Here is a 12,228-nt window from a genome sequence, read left to right as displayed (position 1 = left end):
ACAGTTTTATAAAACATTAATTCCTACAGATTCAATGATATCTTCATCATTTTAATATACATATTTAATTTTATAGAAAGAAAAAAAANCAACGTATTAAACTTTCACTATAAACAAATGCAGACATTGCAAGAGATTTTCTACTAAAAACAAGAAACATCACAGTTTTATAAAACATTAATTCCTACAGATTCAATGATATCTTCATCATTTTAATATACATATTTAATTTTATAGAAAGAAAAAAAAATTTTTAACTTAATACATGGTGTGAAATACGCGATTTTTACGCCGATGTAAAAAAAAAACTTTGTAAAAAACTCCGATGAAAAAACACTCGTGGTAAAAAGTATATCGGATGTCACCGTTTGTTTTCACTTAGGTGAGAAAGTTAACACACAGTTTATCGGAATGCATCGTTAGTGTCAATAAATGTCGATCAGGTGACTCATTTCCCACGAAGAACGTATAAAAGCTCGAGTGCCCGGAAGCTTCGATCGACCAAAGTAAGTTATACTTATAACTCTGTGCACCTTGCTTGCATACTCCGGATATTGCGTCATAAAGGACAACATCTTCGAACTTGAATCGCAATTATACAGTTCCTGCGCCGATTACGATTCAGACGGCCCATTCAACGAACGCATATTAGACATATCCTCATAGAGGTATTTGTATTGTTTTAGAGCTTTGTGAACTCTCTCTCTCCGTGATAGCTGTTAGAGCGTCCCTTTTGTATAGTGAACTTATTTAACCGCATTTAATCTATGTATCCTAGCTTAGTTATATAAATAAATGCTTGTTTGGTTTGGTAACCCTGTCTCCTGTCATTAAAGGACAACTGCCGACTTACCGACGCACTCCCCACTCAGTTTCTGCCCTCCTAGCCAACCCGACAATCAGAGATTGGGTTCTTCCAACCTGTTGCAGAGTTAGTGGTTATTTGGGGATTAGACCAGTGGCCCGCTGCTTATCTCTCACACGGTGTTTGCAATAAAAGATATCCATGCCTAAAACAAGCAGATAATGAAGCAGCATCATTAAAATTACTACGAAATTATAGACAGAAATATAAAATTTTGAAGTAAGTAATAATATGACAACACCATTGCGCAATAAAAATTTTATAAAATGGAATTGTATTAATTGTAATATATAAATATTTTTAGAAATTATACTAAAAAATGTTAATCAATGTTGTTATGCTTTTGTAAAATAAACGTTGTAACTTCTATATTATACTAAAAATAAAAAAAATATTCTAATACAGATTTTTCTCTTATAGAACGAAAACACATTACAGTCAAACCCCCTCTATAACACGATAGATACGTTCCGGTTTTTATGAATCCATTTTCTACGAGTCCTTAAATAGATGAGCCAATCACAGCCCGGCACGTATGAAGTTTACTGACTACGGCTGTTTGAAAGGTTTTCTTCCATAAAATTAATCGATTCTAGACTAACTCGACTCAACAGTTCCAAAATACGTATAATTTTTTGGGAATAATCCATATAAACTATGCTGTAAACAAAAAAATGTAGGATTACTTACCGAGCGTGCACGACGCCATTGCTTAAGCTTGTTTTTGTCGTGGAGCTTGTCATCAAATGGTGCTCGCCTGCTTCCTGATAAATTATTTTTTTTGCGAAAAATTCGCTGAACTTTGGAGACATCGTTAATATAAATATAATTTTTATGGCCGTTAAATAATAAATGGTTTTTAGTAGGTCCACTGCTCGTTAAAACTCAATGATTTGTACAATAACCGCTATTGGTCTAGATTCGACCAATTTTGTCGCGACACGAGTCGGCGATGACGTTTTATCGTATTATACGAGTTTGTTTAGCGTGTTTGTACCAGTACTGTTGCAATTTTTTCGCCGTCATATAGGAATCCAAACTATATAAACGCGTTTTATAGGGGGTCTACAGTATATCAGTGGAATGGAAAAAATTATCAAACATATTCAAAACAATTCTAAACAATAAAACAGTTGAGTGCGAACTTTTTAGCATTTCTCAACTGATATGTTCTGAAACGATACTAACAGCAGTTTTCTAGTATATGACCTTTTTTTCAGAGAACTTTTGCAAAAATTAATACCTTTTCACCACCTGCAGTTAATTCTCTCGCAGTGTGAGAGCGCTGTACTATCGCAATTGTTATGTCCAACAATAGCGATTTAATAAAATTAACAACGTAAAATATTTAACCTATACCACAATGCTATGTATTATATTTTTTTCTCTTCGATTTAATGACAGGACCAATTCTTATATATTTCAAATAAGTCATCACAGCTTTTATTGATAAGGCTACGACTATGCAGACGCAAGCGAGCGATTCCGAGCGAGCGAGAATATGCGGCGAGAAGAGGCGAGACGCGATGAATATCAAAACCTGTCAGATATGTGCGAGAACCAGAAATTTGCTCCCGCTAGCGTTATTTCTCGCTTCTCGTTTGTGCATGGTTTTCCTTTGCGAAAACTAAATCTCTCGCAACTTCTTGCTCACTCTAAGTTCGCGTCTGCATAGTCGCACCCTAACGCGATTTTCTCGCTTCAGAGTTATTGCCTTGTTGTTAGTAGTAGTGATTTGGGCCATACTGATCACAAATCTTAAAATTTCTCTAGATATATATAAAAAATGTACTTACAGTTTATCGTATTGAATGTTGAGGTTTGCTGATCGTTGTAACCTCTTGTTTCTGATAAAAATTTACTCTTTATATTTACTTAAATTTTAATATATCGAAGAGATGTAGTTGAGAATTATTAAAATATATTTGCTATTATCTTTTGTTCTAATATCTAAGTAAATTAAAACACACAAATTAAAATAATATTTTAACAATAAGACAAAGTAAAGTATGGAAATAGTTCAACATCATTAGTATATAATTTATACAGTGGGTGATCGGTTAACGAACAAATCGGATAACAAACACTTTCGCGAAAGATTTTTATGTTCGGACAACGAACACATGATCGGATAACGAACACCCCACAGAACAAACACAAGAAGAAGCGACGTAAAATAATGAATACCGATTGGTCTTCCCTTGTCTTCAGGCAACAATTCGAAACTTTTCGGAGTGTGGGAGACGTCGACATCGACGCTCAAGCCGATATATACCGATCGGATATTATTCCTCCGAACTTTGAAACTCTTCCTTGTAATTTCAGCCTTTTATTTTTCTGACAAAACAATTATTTTATGTATTCGTGAGACTGTCGGGTAGGCACTCGTTAAGTTTTGCGTCTGTTTTTCTTTTCGAAAGGTGAGAGTATAATAGCAAAGGTAGAGAGTGGGCAGAAGATGCCTAATGTTGCTGGGCAGTATGGCGTAAACAGGTCTACAGTAGGCTGAAGTTCAATCTTATTTAAGAAAAATACTGTATAATCAAGAAGACTCAAGCAGCTAAAGGAGTAACAAAAATCACATCTGAGAAATAAAGAACATCGAAGAGTTCATAATGGAACCTGAAACGGATCTGACGACAGAAGAACGCCAAGAACTCTTGAATGAAGAACACCAAGAAACTCGGCGAGATATGTTTTCTTCTGAAAAAGAGGATTAATGCCGATATCTGTTATTAAAGATCCTTTGAAGAAGTGGGAGGATGTCAGAACAACGGTCTTAGAATGGCATCCAAACCAGGTTGAGGCTTGGGGATTTCTACAATTGCAATGCTATTAATTACTTACGAAAAATCCTGAAGAAGAGAGAAAAGCAATCGATATTAGATAGATTCTTTAACCTTTTCAAACGGAAAAAACATGACTAATAAAAATGCAAGACTGTGTATGTATGTATTTTTATTATTACATATAAATAAACTTAGTAAGAAGGTATATATTTTTATTTTTTATTTTTGGGGGTCTCCAGAACGAATTAATTAAATTCCCATTAAAACTTATGGTAAATCGATAATCGGTTAACGAACAATTCGGATAGCGAACAAAGTCTTGGAACAGATTATGTTCGTTAACCGATCATCCACTGTATTTGTTACTTATTTATTAAACACTTATATAACGTATTGATTTTGATAATATATATATTTTTCTTCTATTAAGAATTGTTCGTAGAATATAATATCGCAAAGACAACAATGCTTTCTAAAATATTTGTGCTAATAACAATTTTTTAATATTATCCAATTCTAGAAACCCAAAAAGTTTGTTCTTTAAGTAATTGTAGTTCCAGTTTCTGAAAAGATTTTTTTCTATCTATCCGCCTTTAAATAAAAATAGTTCGTTATATGTTGTGAAATCAATATATATGTAATATAGGTAAGTGTACAATGTGCTTGCTGCTAAAACTCAAAAACTGAGTCCCGGTACGATCAAGGGTGTGATAGCCCTCTATCCCCCATCCATGAAGAAGGTTCTCGTTTTTACCTGAATGGCATGCTGTTGAAGATTCTAGAGGGCTGGAAGTTTCGCCCTCTAGAAATTTCTAGAACAGCCCAGAACATTCGAGAGTATTCGAGAGCATTCCACAACATCCCAGATCATTGTGGAACGTTCCAGAACACTCTCAAACGTTGATGAATGTTCTGGAACATTCGAAAAATTAATAATATTTCTTACCTACATCTATAATGCAATGATACTAAATGAATAATGAGCAAAATTAGAAAATTAGTTTAGAAAATTAAAGAGTCGATGTTTTCTGAGTTGTATGAAATTTATTTGTGATGACAATAAAGAGATGATGTTAATTTAATATCTAAAATCCAAGACACTAATGCACTTAAATAAAATTGTAATTATATAAAATATTACAAAAATTAAAAAATGTTATTGTCGATCATTCAAAATAATGCAACTGATCTGAATTTCTACATATTTTACGACTCATGTAGCAAAGTTATTACACGATATCTTATTTGTACAGTGTAAGAATAATAAGTGTTATTCTCATTCCTGTATTTATACATGAGCGAAAAAATGTGTTTGAAATACGATTAAGTTCAGAGAATATCAAGAAAAGAAAATATATTGTTGTCAATATACGTCGTATAATTTTAATATTAACTTTAAACGTGGCAATTAAGCGAGTATTTTTCAGAGATGTTTTTTCTGGAAATATTTATCAGATAAATATTTTAAAATAACATATATATTTTTTACAACACTTCAATTATAATTTAGAGTTTGAAATGAAATCGTATTACTGATAGTCATTTAAAGTTGTATATACTAATGCAGATTATATTCATTTTAATTCCTACTGTCATTCTTGCACCTCTTTCTACACGCAGAATAGATATATATATATATATATATGTATATATTCTGTGTGTATATATATATATAATATAATATAAAACGTACATTAAAAACATGTTATTTTAATTTAACATCCTTAAAAATACACATGTGAGATCCAGGAAATTAAGCCATTTTAAGACTCAGTGAGCGATTCTTACCGAATCGTACCCAACTAAGCGGTATACATATCATATACTCTCAGTTCTTCACAATCATTATTACTATTGTTATTTCTCACGTTTAAAACATATAAAATAAATTTAACAACGTAATGCGATTTTATATTTAGTGAAAACGAAGTCTCTGAATATTTAACTCTTGTACAGTAAGTAAATAAATAAAATTTTTTGCAATAGAAACTTTGTATTTTTTTTCATCGATTTTCAGATAGGGCTGTATTGTTATATGTAAACTGTAAGAAACAGGAATGCATGAAGAAAATGTCCATATTTTTACAATTAAAAATAATGCTGCCAATGCTATCCTATCTTCATACCAAGATCGTCTTTTTTGTACATTGCGGTAAAGTCTGAAGCTTACCTTCTTGTGGTTAAGTTGTATGTAATGACATTTCAAAATTCGAATTATTTTCACATTTTAGTATACTGATGTATTATTTAACACGACATTTAATTATGTTATTTGTTATGCACATTTTTATGTTAATTCTATAAATTTTACAATCGAATATATTACAATTTTGGAAACAAGAAGATTATTTATACTTTAATCATAGTGCATCTTTCTTTCAGTCTGTTTTCCAGCTTCTGTTTTCTTTCGAGTGTGTGACATTTGTGTAACATAAACAGTATATGTGTATTTATATAGGGGAGACCGGGGCAACTTCGGCATGCGGGGCAAGTTTGTCAAGCGCTTTTTTTTAAAAACAAATTAAAAGAAGACTTTGGTTATAGGTTAGGCAGTTGAGTTTTATTGGTGGCTTGTTGAGTGTAGTGTTTTTATTGTTCTCCAACAAGCGTAGTTGAATTATCAAGCAAATTTTCATTTTCGTTCAATTCCATATAATATTTTTTTTCCATTTATATTGAATTGGCAGGTTTTGTTATAATTCCATGATAACGAAAGTTACTTTTCCTGTTAGAAGGATGTAACTTCAACTTATTCACGTGGCCAGATCGTGGCTTGGCATTCTGTTCTCAGGGTTGTACTTAATGTTTCGAAATCATGACTAGCGGGGTAAGATCGGCAACATAAAGCCACATTAGAAGCAAAGGATAAAAATCAAACAGATGATAAATGAAAACATGTTTGCATTTGTTATTCATGTATATATGTCTTTGAACTTGCATTTCGTTGTAATAATATTAAATGGGTGTTGGATTTGTATTTCTTTGTTTTAATAGTGAATTCCAACTTATACATTGTTAATAACATAATTTTATATACGTGCCTATCTTGCCCCATTACTGTTGCCCCTATACCAGGGGCAACTTTAATAAAAATAATTAAAATAATTACAACTTTACAAAAAGAGAGAAGTTGCCGATCTTGCCCCTATACCCGGGGCAACTTCGTCAATTTCTCTCTTCTTGTAAAGTTGTAATTATTTTAATTATTTTTATTTCCAAACTGATTTTAACCAGTTCTATAGTAAGGTAACATTCCAATAGACAATATGCAGAGCTTTTTTTCAGTTTACAGCAGTATTTATTACACAAAATTTAAGTAAAGGTTAACATGCCGATCTTGCCCCGGTCTCCCCTACTACTACGTTCAGCTGCTAACTTTTTTCCATATTATAAATAAAATGTAATGAATTTGATAGTTTGTTTTTTGAGATGCGATGATAAGTGTAGAAAGATCATTAAATTCACTTATATATTTTTCATAGAAACTATTTATGTAGCAAAAGACGACATATCATTTAGTTATTTTTTTCATTGTTTATATCTATTTTTTCATTGTTTATATTTATTTTATATCTAGTTCATTGTTTATATCATTCATATCTATTATTTATAAAATTGACATACCACTTACTAATTGTCATTTTATGGAAGTTTCGCCCTCTAGAAATTTCTAGAACAGTTCACAACATTCGAGAGTATACGAGAGCATTCCACAACATTCCAGAATATTCCAGGATGTTCCACAACATCCCAGATCATTGTGGAACGTTCCGAGCTTTTTTGTATGGGTGGGACTAGCAGCTAGTGGGAAAGCAACATCCGTCGTGGGTTCGAACGTCAGTTTTTTTATCAGTGACGAAAGGAAGAACCGAAAAAGAAGTGAAAATTCCAAAGTAGTGCAGCAAGTGAATAAAAACAAACAGTGAAGTGCGAGTAGTCAAAGTGATACAGTGACTGAATATAAATAGAAAATAAAGTGTGAAAACTGTGTAAAGTGTACTTAGTGTATTTGTTAATAAAAAGTTAATTTTATTTATATTTTATACAATGCCCAAACTTAAAAGAGGAGAGTACTTGCCAGTTTTAAATTTTCTTTTGAATATTAAAATTGATATCGTAGACAATATTATTTTTAGTTGCGAAAATTGTCTTTTGAAATAGCCAATCCAAATAATAATAAGAAGCGCAGAGCCTGAATTGTTGAAAGTTGAAGGTTGCAATTTGGTAAACAGTTAGTGTCTGTCATGAGAATGTACACTAAAAAAGGATTTTTCGAAATTCCCTCCGAGGGGAATTTTGCAGGGAAAAATCTATTGTCAACAATAGAAGTGGTTAAGTAACAATTGAAGTGTTAAAAGAAAGCAACGTGCGAGATTTACAGGCGCAGATGCTGTTTTTCGCGTTTTTGCGGGAAATCGAACATATTTTCAGACTTATGTAAAAACTCTCTAATTAGTCTAAAAATGGGGAACCTAATTCTGGCAATTTGTGAAAACGTGTAAGATTGGCTATAATGTAATTATAATATTAATCTTAAATGTTTTGAAATAATCGAGGNCCCCATTACTGTTGCCCCTATACCAGGGGCAACTTTAATAAAAATAATTAAAATAATTACAACTTTACAAAAAGAGAGAAGTTGCCGATCTTGCCCCTATACCCGGGGCAACTTCGTCAATTTCTCTCTTCTTGTAAAGTTGTAATTATTTTAATTATTTTTATTTCCAAACTGGTTTTAACCAGTTCTATAGTAAGGTAACATTCCAATAGACAATATGCAGAGCTTTTTTTCAGTTTACAGCAGTATTTATTACACAAAATTTAAGTAAAGGTTAACATGCCGATCTTGCCCCGGTCTCCCCTACTACTACGTTCAGCTGCTAACTTTTTTCCATATTATAAATAAAATGTAATGAATTTGATAGTTTGTTTTTTGAGATGCGATGATAAGTGTAGAAAGATCATTAAATTCACTTATATATTTTTCATAGAAACTATTTATGTAGCAAAAGACGACATATCATTTAGTTATTTTTTTCATTGTTTATATCTATTTTTTCATTGTTTATATTTATTTTATATCTAGTTCATTGTTTATATCATTCATATCTATTATTTATAAAATTGACATACCACTTACTAATTGTCATTTTAATTTTCATATAATATTTACTTTCGAAATTGTTCTTTTTCTTCTATTCTTATATTTTCTGTGACTTTACTTTATCTTAAATGTTTCCTGAATTCCATTATAAAGGTGTTCTTTTTAATATCTGAAGTGTGAAAAGATTTGAAATTAATCGTTTTATCGGCATAGTACTTTTCCTGTGCTTACAAAATAAAAGCATTTATTTCTTTTCATTGTGATATGAAGAAAATTTATTTTCGTTATTATCATCTTCTTTTATACTTAAATTGTATAAATTGTATATTTTTACTTATTACTTGTAATAACATATTTTTCTGTTTTCTTAGCCATAATTTTTTCTCTATCAAACATTAATAGCATATCATCCACATATTCACCATAAAAACATATTTTATTATTTTTATCTTTTAACATTGTTGTGCAAGTTATTTTTGACAGAAAATATTTTTCTAGATATTACAAACAATGCAGTCTGCGACGTTTCTCTGCAGTTTAAGTTAAAAATATGTTAATTTGATGCCCTTGCAATTACATGATACTGTTTTTTTTTTAAATCAGTGTAATTTATATGTAATTAAACATACCTAAGATATATAATTGAAATTTTTCGATTCTGGATTTCATGAAGCACTTCGAGAAAGTTGCTTTAACACTGTTAGAAAAAGTATCTCCATAAAAAAGAGATTTCATTTTTAGGTATATTTTTCACAAATCCTGAATTAAGTCCATTAGTATTTGCTAATGGATTTAATTCAAAATTTATTACTTTATAAAATCATTTACAATTATTTTAGCTAGCAAAAAAATCTTTACACTATTTACTTTTCCATTCCATAAAGCTAAGAGATGTTTTTTTATAAAAAAAATAAATTGGAATGAAATTTCGTTCTACAACAATATGTATTTATTACAAGAATAACATTTATCGAAAAAATTTCTTAAGAACAACATAATTGAGATTAGGAAATTGACTACCACTCTCTAGGGTTGAATTGATTTAGGAATTAATCTCTCATGTACATTGTTTTTTTATACAGTTTATTTAGCAAAAATCTTCAGCAAAATTTTGTGTAACTTTCCCAACTGTTATGGGATTTTATTTTAAACATAATTTTTATATTATTAAGCCTACACTTATGTGTGATCCTATCTGTTATCAGATTTTGTTATACAATATTTTTATTCTTCATATTAATCATATTTTTCTTATTTTTATATAATGTCAAAAAACTTAATTTTGACAGTAGGAAATATCTTTGAAAATAATTCTTAAAAAGTGTAAATGTTAACAGACAATAACCTTTTTTTATTAAGTTTTACTTTTCTCGAGTTATGTTATGATATACGACTTCCCTATATTCCTTTATTCTCTTGATTTTTAATTAACTGCCAAAATTTATTAACATGAGTAGTATAGATCAAATACACTTTGGAGTACAAAATTAATTTGTATAGGAATTTAATGTAATGATACAAATAGGTTTATAAAAAAAATAAAGACTGATGCGATAAAAATTACAATTTTAAAGTTAATTCCTTTTTGCATGTTTAATATGTTTTTCGATTAATGTAGTAGGAAGTATATAATTTTTCCATGTTAATCCCCAGTTAAAATTATCTGAAAATTCAGAAATGAAATTCCGACTTAAATCAGTTTTTTGCTTATAATATCCCATTTAATATAGTTTTTAAAGCGTCTGATATTATTTCCATCCATCAGTAAACTCGAGAATTTTTCCCACTCAAGTGATGTAATGTGTCTGAATTGTATTTAAAAAAAAATAAAAAACTCGGTATTAGGATATAGATTTATTTTTATGTATAAATAAACATGGTATTGGTTACAACATTTTTTAAAAGGTACAGTAATGACTCTTACAGTTAGCACAACCACATTTTATAAAATTTTTATTACATAACAGTATTGATATCTGGTTAGTTAGTATCATAAATGTTTAAAAATTGCTAAATGTACATCTCAAAAATTCATGAATATTAAATTAGTAGATGGGATTCTCGTTGAAGTTTAATTTTACATGAAATTAAATAAAAAAAATACTAATGTTAAAATAGTTAAATGACTAAGTAAACAAAAACTTAGGCTGTTTATCAGTTAGAAGTGGATCAAATAAAAATATAATTATCTCAATTGTAGTGAGGAAAATATTTTTAACGATTGACAATGGGAAGTGTAAGTAGTGAATATTACAATTTTATTATAAACTAGCAGGTGGGCCTGGCGTTGCTCGGGCAAAAGTAACGATAACTAAGATAAAGATTATTACGTTTCAGTCAACCTTACCCATTTACACAGAATGCAAGAATTAGGTCCCCTTGTTCCCAGACTAATTAGAGAATTTTTAGATGGTCCTAAAAATATGTTCGATTTCCCACAAAAACGAAAAAACTGCACCTGCGCCTGTAAATCTTGCACGTTGCTTCCTCTTAACAATTCCATTGTTACGTAACACTTCCATTGTTACTTAAAACTTCCATCGTTACTTAACACTTCTATTGTTGATGGAAGTGTTAAGTCTTAATCCTGTCTTTCCCCCCCAGGGAGAATTTCGAAAAATCCCTTTTTAGTGTGCATTCTCGTGAGGTACCCTAACTGTGTACAATATTTCAACTTTCAACTCCTAACCGTTTGGGCTCTGCGCTTATTATTATTATTATTATCATTATTATTATCATCAACCTGTCTCGATTATATATTAGATTCTTTTGGAGGAGTGTCACGCAGTTTCTGAAATAAGATATGTAATTTGGAAACTAGACGTGGCTCAAAATATTAAAGTAAACATTAAAATCTGTTGCTAATAATTTAAAGACAGATGATCTTTATATAAAAAATGAATTAATTGAATAAGTGATTAGTGGACGACCAAATAGTCAAGTATTAAGATTTATGAGCACAATATCAAATGTACAAACAGCATTATAACTTAAAAAATTTTAATAGTATCACGAAATAATGGTATAGGTAAATATATGTGAATGATATTGCTACATAATAAAGTAAAAAATTAATTAAAGCAAAATTAGATTATGAATTTTTTATGGAAGCATAATTGAAAAAAATCTATTAAACAAAATCAAAGCGCAACAATCGCATTGTAAAAAAGAAGTACGTAGCTCATAGAAATGAAATTAGCATTAGCTTAAGAATTAAGTATAAAGAAAGAATATAAAAAACAGTATTATTCTCTACGACAGATTCTTTCTCTATTCATATCTTAAAGATCGTGTATTTGCATGTTACGGTAGTTTCTAATCGATTCTGATCAGGAGAAGATTTTGTAAGTTAGAAAAGTATATACTTTAAAAAATTAAATTCAGTTTGAGTTGTTTAGAAATTATTCGCTTTAAAATAACACGATTATAAGCGAAGTGCGCGGCATCACTGCAGCTTTTTTGGGTAACAG

The sequence above is a fragment of the Centruroides sculpturatus genome, unplaced genomic scaffold (genome assembly GCF_000671375.1).
Source record: "Centruroides sculpturatus isolate CEXI.00-Female unplaced genomic scaffold, Cexi_2.0 scaffold558, whole genome shotgun sequence".
Lineage (NCBI taxonomy): Eukaryota > Metazoa > Arthropoda > Arachnida > Scorpiones > Buthidae > Centruroides > Centruroides sculpturatus.
This window is presented reverse-complemented; position numbering follows the sequence as displayed.